The sequence below is a fragment of the Bos grunniens genome, chromosome 28 (genome assembly GCF_055505025.1).
Source record: "Bos grunniens cultivar Pamir isolate PY7600 chromosome 28, Bosgru_T2T1.0, whole genome shotgun sequence".
Taxonomy (NCBI): Eukaryota; Metazoa; Chordata; class Mammalia; order Artiodactyla; family Bovidae; genus Bos; species Bos grunniens.
Genome location: NC_141192.1, coordinates 35,434,900 through 35,453,361, shown reverse-complemented (window position 1 = coordinate 35,453,361; position 18,462 = coordinate 35,434,900).

Here is an 18,462-nt window from a genome sequence, read left to right as displayed (position 1 = left end):
TTAAAGACTGTTTGTTCCATAAGGGCAAAAAAGAAAGACCTGCCCTTAATATTTGGGATACAATGCTATATGATAAACTGAAGGCAGTTAGGTAACTTAGGATACCAGTATTAAGAACAAACTATGTGATTAACAAAGCCTTACTACTATGGGGCTTAATTTTCTGATTTGATATATTCTCACCAGGCACACTTTCAGTAACATGTTTATTGCTATTTTTTAGTGGCTTGATACATCCTTGTGTTGATTAAACATAGATCAAAAGATTCTTTTTTTTGTTTTTTTGGACACACTGCACAACATGTGGGATCTTAGTTCTTCATCCAGGGACTGAACTTGCAGCTCTTCCATTTGAAGCACACAGTCTTAACTGCTGGACTGCCAGGGAAGTCCAAAGATCATAAGATTCTTGATCACGGAATCAGTGTTCATTTCTGGTTTTGCTTTAAGAAGATTAGTAATTGTACTGATATTGACCTTCCTCTCTGTGAGTTATTTCTTCCTATTAGTGAAGCACTTAATTATGAGTGAATTGCATGGATACTGTAAGAATTTGCAGAACACTTAACAGGTTTATTGCAGATGAGCTAAGCATTCTAATTTGATAATGAAATCTTAAAAAAAAAGAAAAATGGAGCACTGTTCAAACTCCTAAGCTCCTAGCTTCATCCCTGGTGCCATAACTAATATTCAACACCAAAGTACAATGGTTCTTCATGCACCATATTGAATTTGCTTCTTGGGCATTTGTTGGTGTTGTTCCCCTTTGCTTAGGATATATATTCCAAGCAGTATATATAGTCTCTAAGATTAATCATTTAAGACTTAGAATTTGTATTACCTGCTTCAAAAAGCAGCCTCTGTTTTTTCACACCTGGACTTTATGCTTCTTTCCTGTCCCTCAGTGTCTTGTAATTATAAAATCACAACTCTAAGGCAGTTATCTGTTTCACTCTATTTCCTCAACTATAAACTTGTTGTTTTGAAGTACAGTAAACATGCTTTACCCTTCATGGATCACTGTCTTGCGATGGTGCAGAAGCTTGCCTAACTCAATGAATCCATGAGCCATGCAAGGCCACCCAAGATGGACGCGTCATACCAGGGGGTTCTGACAAAATGTGATCCACTGGAGGAGGGAATGGCAAATGACCCCAGTATACTTGCCATGAGAACCTCAAGAACTGTATAAAAGGACAAAAAGATCTGATACCAAAAGATGAATCCCCTAGGTCTGAAGGTATCTGATATGCTACTAGGGATGAGTGGAGGAGAATCACCAATAGTCTCAGAATGAATGAAACGGCTGGGCCAAATCTGTCAAATCTTTGAGGATATGATACTCAGCTGTAGATGTGTCTTGTGATGCAAGTAAAATATGATGTTGCAAAGTACAAAATTGTATAGGAACTTGGAATGCTAGGTTCATGAATCAAGGAAAATTGGATGTGGTCAGTACATCATGAGAAATGCTGGGCTGGAAGAAGCACAAGCTGGAATCCAGATTGCCAGGAGAAATATCAATAACCTCAGATATGCAGATGACACCACCCTTATGGCAGAAACTGAAGAGGAACTAAAAATCCTCTTGATGAGAGTGAAAGAGGAGAGTGAAAAAGTTGACTTGAAGCTCAACATTCAGAAAACAAAGATCATGGCATCCAGTCCCACCACTTCATGGCAAATAGATGGGGAAACAGTGGAAACAGTGGGAGACTTTATTTTTGGGGGCTCCCAAATCACTGCAGATGGTGACTGCAGCCATGAAATTAAAAGACACTTACTCCTTGGAAGGAAAGTTATGACCAACCTAGATAGCATATTGAAAAGCAGAGACATTGCTTTGCCAACAAACGTCCATCTAGTCAAGGTTATGGTTTTTCCAGTGGTCATGTATGGATGTGAGAGTTGGACTGTGAAGAAAGCTGAGCACTGAAGAATTGATGCTTTTGAACTGTGGTGTTGGAGAAGACTCTTGAGAGTCCCTTGGACTGCAAGGAGATCCCACCAGTCCATTGTAAAGGAGATCAGCCCTGGGGTGTTCTTTGGAAGTAATGATGCTAAAGCTGAAACTCCGGTACTTGGGCCACCCCATGGGAAGAGTTGACTCATTGGAAAAGACTCCGATGCTGGGAGGGATTGGGGGCAGGAGGAGAAGGGGACGACAGAGGATGAGATGGCTGGATGGCATCACCGACTTGATGGACGTGAGTTTGAGTGAACTCTGGGAGATGGTGATGGAAAAGGAGGCCTGGTGTGCTGCGATTCATGGGGTCACAAAAAGTCGGACACGACTGAGCGACTGAACTAAACTGAAATAGGAGATGGTAAGAATGAACATCAACATCCTAGGAATCAGTGAACTAAAAGGGACAGGAATGAGCAGATTTAATTTAATAGATACAAGATGACTATTGTATCTACTATTGGGGCAAGAATTCCATAGAAAAAACAGAGTAGCCCTCATAAACAACAAAAGAGTCCAAAATACAATACTTGAGTGCAACCTCAAAAATGACAGAATAATCTCTGTTTGCTTCCAAGGCAAGCTATTCAACATCACTGTAATCCAAGTCTATGCCTCTGATGCTGATGAAGCTGAAGTTGATCAGTTCTATGAAGACCCAGAAGACCTCCTAGAAATAACACCTAAAAAGGATATTCTATTCATCATCAGGGTTTGGAATGAAAAAGTAGGAAGTCAAGATATACCTGGAATACCAGGCAAGTTTGGCCTTGGAGAACAAAATAAAGCAGGGCAAAGGCTAACTGAATTATGTCAAGAGAATGCACTAGTCATAGCAAATACTCTTTTTCAAAAACTTAAGAGATGACTTTACACATGGACATCACTGAACTAGAGGAACTAGAGATCAAATTGCCAATATTCCCTGGATTATAGAGAAAGCAAGGAAATTTCAGGAAAACATCTATCTCTGTTTCATTGACTACACTAAAGCCTTTAACAGTGTAGATCATAACAAACTGTGGATAGCTCTTAGAGAGATGGGAATACCAGACCATCTTACCTGTCTCCTGAGAAACCTGTACGTGGGCCAAGAAGCAGCAGTTAGAACCCTGTATGGAACAACTGATTGGTTCAAGATTGAGAAAGGAGTACAACAGGGCTGTCTGCTGTCACCCTGTTTGTTTAACCTATACGCTGAGTACATTATGAGAAATGCCAGGCTGGATGAGTCAAAGCCAGAATCAAGATAGACGGGAGAAACATCAACAACCTTAGAAATGCAGATGATACCACTCTAATGGCAGAAAGCAAAGAGGAACAAAAGAGCCTTTGGATGAAGGTGAAGAAAGAGAGTGAAAGAACAGGCTTAAGACTAAGTATTAAAAAAAAAAAAACAAAACACTATGATTATGGCATCTGGCCCCATTACTTCATGGCAATAGTAGGTGTGAACTCCGGGAGTTGGTGATGGACAGGGAGGCCTGGCGTGCTGCAATTCATGGGGTCGCAAGAGTCGGACACGACTGAGTGACTGATCTGATCTGATCTGATCTGAGTGATAGATTTCCTGTTCTTGGGCTCCAAAATCACTGCGGATGGTGACTGCAGCCATGAAATCAGAAGATGACCGCTTCTTGGCTGAACAGTGATGACAAACCTAGACAGGGTGTGAAAAGCAGAGACAGTACTCTGCAGACAAAGGTTTGTATAGTCAAGGCTATGGTCTTTGCTGTGGTCATGTTTGGTTGTGAGAAATGGAACATAAAGAAAGCAGAATGCCAAAGAATTGATGCCTTCAAACTGTGGTGCTGGGGAAGACTCCTGAAAGTCTCTTGGACAACAAGGAGATCAAAGCAGTCAATCTTAAATGAGATCATCCCTGAATATTCATGGAAGTGATGCTGAAGCTGAAACTCCAGTATTTTGGTCATCTGATGTGAGCAGACAACTCATTGGAAAAGTCCCTGATGCTGGGAAAGATCAAGGGTGGAAGAGGAAGAGGGTGTCAGAGGATGAGATGGCTGGATGGCATCATCAGTGTAGCACACCAGGCCTCCCTGTCTCTCACTATCTCCCAGAATTGCCTGAGTTCATATTCATTGCATCAGTTGCAAAGAGTCGGACACACCTGGGTGACTGAACAACAACAATAACAAAACATGCCTTACTCATTTTTTTTTATTATGGTCTAGCACATAACACATTATAAGTATTCAATAAATATTTGTTAGAAGGCAAACTAAAGATTTTATGGTATGCTGCAGGTCTAGTAAATTCTTTTAATATATATAGATATAGAAATATTTTCATAGCACATAGTATGTATTAGCTGTTTTCCTTGCAACAAATAGCTATTATAGTTCGATGATAATTGTGTGTATGCATATGTATGTGTGTTTCCAGCTTAATGTCTTCTGGCTTTAATTTTTGTTGCCTGGAATAAAAATTATGAACTCTGAAAGAAAAAAAAAGACTGAATGACTTGCTGAATGGATGAATGAAAGTTTGAGCTCCTGAAAATTCAGTGGTGGTAGGGAAAATATCAGTTATGTTTCCTTGGTTGAAATAAAAACTGCCTCTGAGAAGCCTGAGCAGGAAGAGAGGCTATTTGGAAAGCTACTAAGATAGCTCAAGAATAGAAAAATGTAATGAACAATCCAGCTTTGTGATGACAGTACTCAGCCTCAGCACAGTTCTGAGTATTCAGCCAAGGCAACTTCATAAAAATTCTAAGGTGCTGCCACAAGGAGGGAAGTTCCAACTACCTCCTGTCCCTGTGTGTTCAATGCCAGGAGAGAGAGGCTGCCTGGCCCTGAGACTCTCAAGTGCTCACCACTTATGATCAGAAGATTAGGATCTATTATAAGGGTTTGTGCTGGGAATAGTGTCTCTGCAGACATTAGTATTAACTGCCAGAAGACCTATTCCTCAAAGCCTACTATACAGAAGGGCTGGAGAGAGAGGCTGATTGTAGACAACCTTTCTATTATATTTCAAGATCTGTGCATTTTTGAAAAGTGAGTGTAGGGGATGGCTTTCACAAGTTTCAATACTGTCATGGCTTTCTGAACAATGGCTTCCTCTAGTCTTCTTTCTGTTTCCTTACAATGCTTCATCCATTTTGGTGTGAGCAAAATTATCATGGGGGTTTGGAATAAAAGTATTAAAACACGGTCTATTCACATTTATTTTAGCTAAAAATTTCTAATGCCCATATTTTTGCATACTTTGTTAGATTTATAATATATTATGTATGTGTATAGTATATGAATACTTACACATTAAAGAGGCTTTTAATTACTTTTTAACATCAAAGCTATGTGATCAAAAAATTTGAGAAAACTGTTCTGCATTAAAGTCTATTAAATTTGAAAGCTATTAAAAAGCTATCACTGGAAAGCTATTAACATAGATATTCATAACAATAAAAAGCTTTGTAACATGGCAAACTATTGAAAAATAATATAAGACATAAAACAATATTTTATATTTTAATATATAAACAACTATGTTCATGTTTTTTATTATAAAATAGTTTATTTTTCTGTGTTAAGGACCTGATGAAGTTTCACTGTGATAGCATTCTATTAAAGTACATGTTGCTGCTGCTCTTTAGTTGCTAAGTCATGTCTGACTCTTTTGCGATCCCATGAACCCTGGCAGGTTACTCTGTCCATGGGATTTCCCAGACAAGACTACTGCAGTGGGTATATGCTGCTTAATTTTTATTTAATCTAGCATTTTCCTCTTTTTTCTCCTGAAAAAAACTTGAATATTTCCTTATGATTGTAATATAAATGCTTATTTATAGAGGGGGCTTCCCTAGTGGCTCAGTGGTAAAAGAATCTGCCTGCCAAGCAGAAGACATGGGTTTGATCCCTGGATCAGGAAGATCCCATGGAGAAGGAAATGGCAATGCACTCCAGTATTCTTACCTGGGAAATCCCATGGACAGAGAAGCCTGGCCTGCAACAGTCTGTGCAATTGCAAAAGAGTCGGACACGACTCAGCAACTAAACAACAACAACAATTATAGAGTTGCTTTCTTCAAGGAAATACATAAACATTAAATTCTTCAGATGATTTCATCAGGTAATGAGTATTACTATGAAACTTATGAGGACAAGTGACTTGTTTGCTTGGTGTATTTCCCAAACTTGGTGCTCTAGTTCAATAGACACAGCCTAGAAGAGTACAAGAAGAAGTCATGCTATTTCTAGATGTACAACAGTCTATTTTTGTGATCTAAAGTAATTAAAATACTCACATGGCTGCATCAAAATCTATTTTAATTCTCATAAGTTATTTCAATTGGTTACCATTACAAAAATGTGTTTATCTAGTCTAGTTGTATGATAAAATGAAAAAAAAGTTTGCCACGAGGCAGCAAAATTCTTCAGGAATAAGTGGCCAAATTATATACTATCAGTGGTGTTTGTAAAGGCTGGTGAATTCACCATGAGGAAAAGCAGCTCTTCCCAATTATGTTCTATATTTCTGGCAATCTGTTAAGACTCAGATACATTTCAGGGAATAAGAAATATGGAGAGTCACACATTTGTTAATGTTTATTTTTAGGCCAACTGGTAGAATATGAAGGGACATTTCAGAGACATGTACCTCAAAATCATACATTTATTCAATGATTCAGTTCAGTTCAGTTCACTCACTCAGTCGTGTCTGACTCTTTGTGACCCCATGAATCGCAGTACGCCAGGCCTCCCTGTCCATCACCAACTCCCGGAGTTCACTCAGACTCACGTCCATCGAGTCAGTGATGCCATCCGGCCATCTCATCCTCTGTCGTCCCCTTCTCCTCCTGCCCCCAATCCCTCCCAGCATCAGGGTCTTTTCCAATGAGTCAACTCTTTGCATGAGGTGGCCAAACTATTGGAGTTTCAGCTTTAAGCATCAGTCCTTCCAATGAACATCCAGGACTAATCTCCTTTAGAATGGACTGGTTGGATCTCTTTGCAGTCCAAGGGACTCTCAAGAGTCTTCTCCAACACCACAGTTCAAAAGCATCAATTCTTTGGCACTCAGCTTTCTTCACTGTCCAACTTTCACATCCATACATGACCACTGGGAAAACCATAACCTTGACTAGATGGACCTTTGTTGGCAAAGCAATGTCTCTGCTTTTGAATATGCTATCTAGGTTGGTCATAACTTTCCTTCCAAGGAGTAAGCGTCTTTTAATTTCATGGCTGCAGTCACCACCTGCAGTGATTTTGGAGCCCCCCAAAATAAAATCTGACGCTGTTTCCACTGTTTCCCCATCTATGTGCCATGAAGTGATGGGACCAGATGCCATGATCTTCGTTTTCTGAATGTTGAGCTTTAAGCCAACTTTTTCACTCTCCTCTTTCACTTTCAATAAGAGGATTTTAGTTCTTCTTCACTTTCTGCCATAAGGGTGGTGTCATCTGCATATCTGAGGTTATTGATATTTAACCCCAGCAGTCTTGATTCCAGCTTGTGCTTCTTCCAGCCCAGCGTTTCACATGATGTACTCTGCATATAAGTTAAATAAGCAGGGTGACAATATACAGCCTTAATGTACTCCTTTTCCTAATTGGAACCAGTCTGTTGTTCCATGTCCAATTCTAACTGTTGCTTCCTTACCTGCATACAGGTTTCTCAAGAAGCAGGTCAGGTGGTCTGGTATTCCCATCTCTTTCAGAATTTTCTACAGTTTATTGTGACCCACACAGTCAAAGACTTTGGCATAGTCAATAAAGCAGAAATAGATGTTTTTCTGGAACTCCCTTGCTTTTTCCATGATCCAGCAGATGGCAATTTGTTCTCTGGTTCCTCTGCCTTTTCTAAACCAGCTTGAACATCTGGAAGTTCATGGTTCATGTATTGCTGAAGCCTGGCTTGAAGAATTTTGAGCATTACTTTCCTAGCGTGACAAACATTTATTAAGGAGCTGCTATGGGGCAGACTATCATTATTGTTGTCAGTGAAAGACAATGGTCAACTGTTAGAAAAAGTCATGGCTTTATGAAGTCTATATTTTAGTGGGCTATACAGACAATAAACAAATCAATATATTATTATAATTAGACTGTATTATCAGGTTGATTTAAATGATATAAACAATTAAATGAATAGAGTAACAGGAGAGAATATAATAGAGAAGTGTGGTCAAGGAAGGCCTCTGTGAGGAACCCATAATAAAGCAGATGCCAGATTGAAGTAAGAAGATGAGGCATATAAATATTTGGAGGGGATATCTCAGACAGAGGGCATTGCATGTGTAAAGAGAGTAATGAGTGTGAAAACAACATATGCAGAAAGAGTTCACTTCTTACAGCCTAAAATTTTTTCTACCGTGGTATATCTGTCTGATTCTCTGAAAGGAGTGAAAGAGGTTAAAAGCAAAATCATAGCACGAGAAGCAGGAGGTGAAACTGTGAAGGGACAACTGGGTACCATTCAGAAAAGAGTGTATCAGATCATCAAAGAAGAAAAGGGTTATTAATAGACATGTTTATTTGCAATCATGGTAAAGAATATCTTTTAATTGGAGTGGAATTGTGATTGAGTGGTTGTATACAATCAGAAAAAGGCAATATGGTTGTCTGTAGAGGCCCTACAAATAGTTGAGAAAAGAGAAACTAAAGCAAAGGAGAAAAGAAAGATATCCCCATCTGAATGCAGAGTTCCAAGGAATAGCAAGGAGAGATAAGAAAGCCTTCCTAAGTGATCAATGCAAAGAAATAGAGAAAAACAATAGAATGGGAAAGATTAGAGATTTCTTCAAGAAAATTAGAGATACCAAGGGAACATTTCATGCAAAGATGGGCTCGATAAAGGACAGAAATGATATGGACCTAACAAAAGTAGAAGATATTAAGAAGAGAGGGCAAGAATACATAGAATAACTATACAAAAAAGATCTTCATGAACCAGATAACCACAATTGTGTGATCACTGACCTAGAGCAAGACATCCTGGAATGCGATGTCAAGTGGGCCTTAGGAAGCATCACTATGAACAAAGCTAGTGGAGGTGATGGAATTTTAGTTGTGCTATTTCAAATCTTAAAAGATGATGCTGTGAAAGTGCTGCACTCAATATGCCAGCAAATTTGGAAAACACAGCAGTGGCCACAGGACTGGAAAAGGTCAGTTTTCATTCCAATCTCAAAGAAAGGCAATGCCAAAGACTGTTAAAACTACTGCACAATTGCACTTATCTCATATGCTAGGAAAGTAATGCTCAAAATTCTCCAAGTGAGGCTTCAACAGTATGTGAACTGATAAATTCCAGACGTTCAAGCTGGATTTAGAAAAGGCAGAAAAAGCAGAGATCAAATTGCCAACATCCTCTAGATCACAGAGAAAGCAAGAGAGTTCCAGAAAAACATCTACTTCTTTATGGATGATGCCAAAGCCTTTGACTGTGTGGATCACAATAAAACATGGAAAATTCTGAAAGAGATGGGAATACCAGACCACCTTACATGCCTCCTGAGAAATCTATATGCAGGTCAAGAAGCAACAGTTAGAACCGGGCATGGAACAATGGACTGGTTCAGGATTGGGAAAGGAGTTCATCATGGCTGTATATTGTCACTCTGTTTATTTAACTTTTTATGCAGAGTACATCATGAGAAATGCCAGGCTAGATAAAGCACAAGCTGGAATCAAGATTGCCAGGAGAAATATCCATAACCCCAGATATGCAGATAACACCACCCTTAGGGCAGAAAGCGAAGAAGCATTAAAGAACCTCTTGATGAAAGTGAAAGAGGAGAGTGAAGAAGCTGGCTTAAAACTCAACATTCAAAAAATTAAGATCGTGGCATCCATTTCCGTCACTTCATGGCAAATAGATGGGGAAACAATGGGAATAGTGACAGACTTTATTTTCTTGGGCTCCAAAATCAGTGTAGATGGTGACTGCAGCCATAAAATTAAAAGACGCTTACTCCTTGGAAGAAAAGTTATGACCAACCTAGATAGCATATTCAAAAGCAGAGATATTACTTTGCTGACAAAGGCCCATCTAGTCAAAGCTATGGTTTTTCCAGTAGTTATGTATGGATGTGAGAGTTGGAGCATAAAGAAAGCTGAGCGCTGAAGAATTGATGCTTTTGAACTGTGGTGTTGGAGAAGACTCTTGCGAGTGCCCTGGACTGCAAGGTGATCAAATCCACCAATCCTGAAGGAAATCGGTCCATCACTGGAAGGACTGATTGTGAACCTGAATCTCCAATACTTTGGCCACCTGATGCAAAGAAATGACAAATTGGAAAAGACCCTGATGCTGGGAAAAGATTGAAGCCAGGAAGAGAAGGGGACGACTGAGAATGAGATGGCTGGATGGCATCACTGACTCAATGGACATGAGTTTGAGCAAGTTCTGGGAGTTGGTAAAGACAGGTAATCCTGGTGTGCTGCAGTCAATGGGATTGCAAAGAGTCAGACAGGACTGAAAGACTGAACTAAACTGATATGATTGGATAAAGTCTCCTATTGATTGTAATTCAACCCTATGAACAGATTTCTTTGGACTATCATTGGCCATTCTATAGATCAATGTTTTTCTTACCTAGTGCCTTCACCTCAGATAAATTCTCAATATTAATCAACAAACTCATTACTAGTAAGTTAATAAAATATTTCATGAACAATCCTACTTTGTTTACACTAAAAAGACGATACCTAAATGGACTAACCTCATCTTGACTTGGTACACTGGATTGAGTGGATGTCTCCTCAAAATCCATGTCCAATAAGAGCCTGCAAATATGATCTCATTGAAAATAAGGTCTTTGCAGATGTAATCAACTTAAGGTGAGATCCTACTGGTCTAAAGTGGGCTCTAAATTAATGGCACAGACTGTCCTTCAGAACTTCCAGAGGGAGCATGGCCTATTAAAACCCTGACTTTGAACTCTGAGCATCCAGAATTGTGAGAAATAAATTTCTGTTGCTTTAAGCAACCAGATTTTTGACAATCTGTTACAGTCTCTCCAGGAAAGTAATACACTTAGAAAGAGATCACAGGGGTACTCATTCTTATGGCTGAGAGTGACCACACTTGGTTGATGATATGATAAAATAAAATAAAAAGAACATGATAAAATACATTCAAAATTAATTATTTTGATATACAAACAGCTCACATAATTCAGTAGGAAAAAACCAAACAACCCAATTGAAAACTGGGCAGAAGACTTAAATAGACATTTCTCCAAAGAAGTATACAGATGACCAATGGGCACATGAAAAGATGCTCATCATCACTAATTATTATCAATTATAATTATTATAAATATAATAAATCAGATAAATGCAAATCAAAACTACAATGAACTATTGCCTCACACTGGTCAGAATGGTCATTATTAATAAGTCTACAAATAATGTATGCTGGAGAGGGTGTGAAGAAAAGAGAACCCTCCTGTACTGTTGGTGGGAATGCAAATTGGTACAGTCACTATGGAAAACAGTATAGAGGTTCCTCAAAAACTAAAAATAGAGTTGCCTTATGATCCTGCAGTCCCACTCTTGGGCATATACCCAGACAAAACTGTAATTCAAAAAGATATACGCACCCCTATGTTCATAGTTACACTATTTACAATAGCCAAGCCATGAAAACAACCTACACATCCATTGACAGATGAAGGGATACACATAAAAACACACGTACACAAAACGGAATATCACTCAGTCATAAAAAAGAATGAAATAATGCCATTTGCAGCAATATGGATAGACCTAGCATTATCATACTAAGGAAAGTAAATAAGAAAGATTAAGCAAATATTACATGATATCACATATATGTAGAATCTAAAATATGATAAAATGAACTTATATACGAAATAGAAACAGACTCACAGATACAGACATCAGACTTGTGGTTGCCAAAGGAAAGGGGGTAGGGGTGGAGGAGGGAAGGATTGGGAGTTTTGGATTAGCAGATGCAAACTATTATATATAGGATGGATAAACAACAAGGTCCTACTTACATCAGAGGGAACTATATTCAATATCCTGTGATAAACCATAATGAAAAAGAATACATACATATATTACATAAATATATCTATGAATATATACATATATAAAGTATTAGTAACTATCACTTTGCTGTACAGAAGAATTAACACAAAATTGTAAATCAACTATATAAAAATTTTTTAAAAAATGAGAGTAAAATATTCCCAGGTAGCACCAGTGGTAAAGAATCTGCCTGCCAATGCAGGAGACATAAGAGACTTGGGTTTGATCCCTGTGAGGGGAAGATCCCCTGAAGAAGAAAATGGCAACCTACTCCAGTATTCTTGCATGGAGAATCCCATGGACAGAATCCCTGGTGGGCTATAGTCCGTGGGGTCGCAAAGAGTTGGACAAGACTGAAGCGACTTAGCACTAAGTATAGTATTTCTTGAAAGAATAAGAAAATACTGCAGGACTTTGTAGGGTCACAATGAAGATGATGTAAATTTTCTCAATTTATACTGTCTCACTGTAAATAACTTGAAAAATTAAAATTAAAATGTCTTTTTATAGACCATAAAGAGCAATAGTTTGGGAGGCTTATTTATTTAACAAAAGCTTATGGAGTGTCAAGCACAGTACTAAATGCTGAGATAAACAGATAAATATTTTTGAGTTCGATCCTTATGATAAATTTTGATATACTTTGAGAATTTCCTTAAAAATAAGTTCTAGTTGTTTAGATCACTGAAAGTAACCCAGAATGTTTGTAGATACCATACACTGCCTGCCAATTGTCTTTTCCTGATTCTTCATGCCTAATTAAGGAATGAAGTGGAATGCTAATGAATATGCTTCCTCAAGAATGTCAAGACTAATTTTATCCCAATTGTTATGATCCATATGTCAAAAGGATATTAAGAATGGGGTAGAAAATAAAATTTTAGGCAAAGCCCGAGGGTAATTAATGCTGTGGTATATGTCAAACCATGCCTGGTAAGGATATTAAAGTACTTCAGTTAAGTCAAAGTTGACTAATGTTCAGTGCTTTCCTGTTGACTTTATAACCTGAACTAACAATATAGACCATTTGTCACTGTCAAAGCCTGAGGCTCCATCTGAAAATGTCAATAGCAGTAGCAACAGTTCTCTGAATAAAATGTTATGTTTTCTAGCAGTATTTCAATATTTTTACTTTTTCTGTTCCTCACACCTCAGTCCCTCCTAAATATCTTCAGAACACTTCAGCTTCAGAGAGCATACGTGGTATGTACCAGGGTTAGAGGAGGGTTTAAATTTTACTAGGATTCAGGAAGTTTTTCTCTGTTTTGCTGAAAAATGGAGGACGCTAAAGGGAATCATTGAGAGCTCTCAGGCATTCAATATAACTCAAAATTATTACTCAATCATATAGACAATCAGTAATGATTGAATAGATGCACGAGAAAGTACAGACACCATAACAACAAAGCAGAAATGATAAAGGACTTAGGATTGTTGGATTTTAAGGACGAGGGCTGAACAATGACTTAGTATCAAGGCAATGACAGAGACTGTTATGCAAAGTGTGACATAGCACTGAGACTTGAAATACTGTTCAGCCATGTGCTATGTGACTTTGCAAAAGTTATTTATTTTTCTGTTCCTCGGTGACCTTATCTTTAATGTAGGGAGAATGATACTGACATTGCAGGGTCCAGTGACCACTGGAGCTAGGCTCACACAGATGTTGAAACAATGGTATGCTACCATTATTTCTATGCTTTCCACATATGATGAGATCCTTGAAACTAAGGATGATGCAATGTTTATCTTTTTATACCACAGACCAATTAGTTCAATGTTTGACACTAAATGGGAATTTAGTATCTATTAGTTGGACTAAAATTTAATACCTTGATGAAAATTCATCAGTTTGTCTAAGAAAGAAATGGAAAACTTTATTCAAGCCAAATTTGAGGATTATAACCTGGGGAAAAGCATTTCAGAGATCTCTGAGAACTGTTTTGCCCCTTAGAAATCAAGGCACAGTTATATAAGTTTTTTGAGACAGACGGCTGTATATCAAATAATGTATTATGGACAGTTTATATAATTCAGATTTAAGCATCATTGTGGCCCTTTGCGAGATCAAGAAGGAATATGATCTTTAAGGAGCTGTCTCACTGATGCTAGAAGAACGTTTCTCTTTATGGTTGAGAGGGTATTTCTGCCCATGGGGAAGGTTTGGTCCATGCATAATGTAGATACACAATGCACAGTGGGGGAAGAGAGGAGGCCAAAGGGCACAGACTTTTTTGTTTGCATTTTCCTTGTATTCCCCCAAAATATGAATTTTATTTCAAATTTTATTTCACAAATATATATGATTTGTTTAGACATAAAAGAATCATTAAAAAAAAAAAAAAAAAAACAGACATGTTCTGCTAATTTCTGGACCAATGAGGAGAAAGAGTAGAATCTTCTTTTCAGGCTTTTAGGAATAGGAGATTCTAGTGTGTCTGCACGCTCAGGTACAGTTTAACTTCCTCACCACAAAAAGCAGCATATCCGCCCTAAGATTCTATGTGATCAAGGGCCACAGGCCAAGTGCATGAATAGTCACTTGACTATATCTGCAGGAATAATTATGGGAGTCCTGGTCACTCAGATGGTAAAGACTCCACCTGCAATGCAGGAGACCTGGGTTTGATCTCTGGATTAGGACGATCCCCTGGAGAAGGGAATGGCTATTTTAAAGACCTGGAGTTCACGTGTTATTCAAGGTGGCAATTGATGCATCTCTAGGGCCTGTATATCTATTTTACTTGTTAAAAACAAATAAAAAGATTTGCAAGAGTGATTGCTTACCTAAGAAGCTGAAAAAAGAAAACATCAGACTTAGGTGGAAGAAATGGGAACGTGGAGCGGTTTATATTCCTACTTCTTTATGTTGTTTCCTTTGAATCAAAAACTCTCAAGTCTTGAAATCTCTAGAAAGGAGGGCTGTGATGGGGATTCCTTTTCCTATTTAAGGGCATTAGGGCCCCAACATGAACCAATGTGGGGCTTCCCTAGTGATTCAGATGGTAAAGAATCTGCCTGCAATGCAAGAGACACAGGTTTGATCCCTGGGTGGGGAAGATCCCCAGAAGAAGGGAATGGCTGCCCACTCTAGTATTCTTGCCTGGAGAATTCCATGGACAGAGGAGCCTGGTGGGCTACAGCCCGTGGGGTTGCAAAGAGTCAGATAGGACTGAGCAACTACGAAGGCAAGGCATAAACCAATGTACTCTGTATGTACAGAGTACATGCCCCTTATGCATGTGACTTTCCTCTTCCTACTTATAAATGGAGTTTAGAGGATGTAGAAATTCCACCTCCCCAACTTTTACCAGGCTGCAACTATTATTTCAAGTTTTAGGGAAATTCAACCTTGCCCTTCCATCTAAAAATTTTATTCTTTCAGGTCAATAATTACTTTCATCTTAAATCTCACATGATAAGTACCTTGTAAGTGATTATGGATATAGCTATATTAATAAAGAAGTTACTGAGAAATTAAAAAAAAATAAAATAAAAATCATAAGTAAAATGATACCTCCAATTATTAACCCTAAAACAATATAGACAATAAGTAGCTCAATGAAAATGTAGTTAGTGGGATTGCTCTTGTCTTTTAAAAAGTTCCCCAAAGTTCTGGCTTATCCCTCCCCAAACTAAAAGAACACCCACAAAGAAAAGAGCAGAGCTAAGCTTTCCTCCCATGCAGTCATTTCCTCACTGACTGGAGTCCTACCTTTATGCAAGCTGGCAGCTGAGTTCTGACTGTTTTGTTTTCTAATTCTGTGTGTCTAAAAGCTCTAGAAGAATTTTTTGCTTTCTGTTTACTCTTTGATTGCTCTGAGCAGGATAAAATGAATTCTGTTGAATGCCTACATTGTGTGATTCAATTTACATTGCTATAATCCTCCCACCCTCCCCTGTTTCCACTTTTGCTGATAATCTTTCCTCTTAACTAAACATTATAATTAGCCTTTTGTGTTTCTTAACAGCCTCTTCCCCTCTGCTGCTGCTACTGCTGCTAAGTTGCTTCAGTGGTGACTCTGTGTGACCCCTAGACGGTATCATAAGAGAAATCCTGTGTTTTTCTTGAAGTCATTTTTGTCTTCGGATTTCTAGTTTTAATTGTTTTTTTCATCTGCTGCTCTTCAGAAATAATTCTTTTTTCACGTAATGCAATTTAAAATAAGTTTTGTACAAAGCTGGTTCTTGAGTACTTGTTTTCCTTTCAGTTTTTGCTCTTTTAATTCAGAACATGATTAAAAAAAAAAGTCTTCTGGAAGATATTCATTAAACATATGAGTCTCATGATGTATTTTCTGAAATTTGTAATCTTTTTATTAAGGCATAAGATACTCAAGGTTTAAATGTAAAAAATAATTTGAGAACATCTATATCTAATTTGAGAATATTAAAGTATGAGGCATATAGATAAATCATATACTTATCATGATTCTTTATAAAGATAATTCCATAAATATCTTTAAACAATGTCTGTCTGGCATATATAATTAATAAAATATTAGAATTTTAGAGTAGAAAGATGTTAGAAATATGACTTATAGCTATTAGAACAGAAAGAAAGTTAGAAATATGATCCCCAAATTTTAAACTAAGAATGTTTATGTGCAACACACTTATTCATAGAAATAGGTAAATGAGAATCAATTAAGAATTTCTGCCATAAGATATGATGAAGCAAAAACTTAGTTCAGATAAATCTGCTGGTAAGGTATTCCAACGTGGCCAAAGATTTATTTTAAGCAGACATCTGACTTCATGCTTAAAGAAATTCATTTTATTCCATGGTTTACTTTGAGAAATGTTACATGTCAATGACTAACACTATTCCTTAGCTTTTCTAACTTTGCAATGGTGTTCATGAATATTAATCACTTTATTTCCTCTTGCCTGATAACACAAGCTACCAGAGGTCAGGGAGTGCAGAAGGTACACCAATGTCTAACAGAATGTGGAAAGTAAACCACGTTTAACAATGGACAAGACCAAACTTTAGCCTGAAAAAATAATGCTCTCTGAACTGTACCTAGATAGGACATTTTGGATTTGCTTTTGGGATATATGATTACTTATAGATGTGGTTGTTTTTTTTTTTTTGCCTTTTTCAGCAGCTACCAGCCACTTAAATTATTTCTACTTTCCAAGAAGATTGTATATGATAAAGAAATATTTGTGAATTTGGTGAAAGAATGCAAGGTCAGTAAAATTAATCAGAGAAAAGTTATAACAAATATCTCATTACAGAGTTGTTGTTCAGTTGCTAAGTCATATCCTACTCTTTGTGACCCCATGAACCTTAGTACACCAGGCTCCCCTGTTTTCCACTATCTCCTGGAGTTTGCTCAAACTCATGTCCATTGAGTCAGTGATGCTATCCAACCATCTCATCCTCTGTCACCCCCTTCTCCTCACTAGTAAGTACAGTTTCATACTATGGGATTCAGCATAAACATTATTTTTTATTGCTATTTTGTCAGTTTATATTAAAATCTATAGACAATATTTAAAATATTTAGCAAATGCTGTGAAAAATCAATATTTATAAAATGGCAAATAGCTTTTAAGGCAAATCTCTGACTTATAAAGTTTGTAAAAGCATTTGGGGAAAAACAAACAAACAAAAAAAACCCTAGGCAATCATCTATCTCCAGGTTTTTCTATATTGTTTTCCAAGAAACCTCTGATGTAAGATCTATCTATTAGTATATTGTCATTTAAATTACCACCTTAATAAAAGGTCCCCTGACCATTCCTGCAAAAGCATATTAAAAAGGAAAAAGAATGCAAGAAGAAAAATAAATAAAATGAAATAAATCTTATTAAAGATCCATATGGACCTAGAGATTACTTGTTCATTATAATACACTGTGTTATTTCTTCATAATTGATATGAAAAAATGAGGAAGACAAAAATATAAACACTTTCTATATAATTTTAAGTGGAAAGGATACACTCATATCGACTTTGATTTTGCCAAAGCTCATTTTTGAAGAATCACATGGTGTAATTAAAAGGAATGTGCAAACAGGTGTGGATTGGGGTGCCCAAGCTTGAGTGCCCTTCATACTTGACAAGCCACATGCCCTTTCTGGGCCTCAGTATCCTCAGTATAAAATGGACATAACAATAGTATAATACTAAATACTTCACAGGCTTTTTTTGTTTAAGTATCAAATTATATATATATATATGTATATGCAAGAGCATTCTGAATATTTAAGACTGTCATTAGTACATAAACATTTTATTATTACTATATACACTAAAATCAACTGAAAAAGACAACATATCAAAATCCTCAAAGAGAAATTATCAAAGAAATCATCATACTGATATTCTGCCCTACTTCACCTATCCTTATTTTTTAAGAATCAGAATTACATAATTGATGAGCCAAAATAATTAGGCATTTGTCTATGACTCTATTACCAGTTAACGGCAGAACCATGACTGTTTTCCTTGTATAC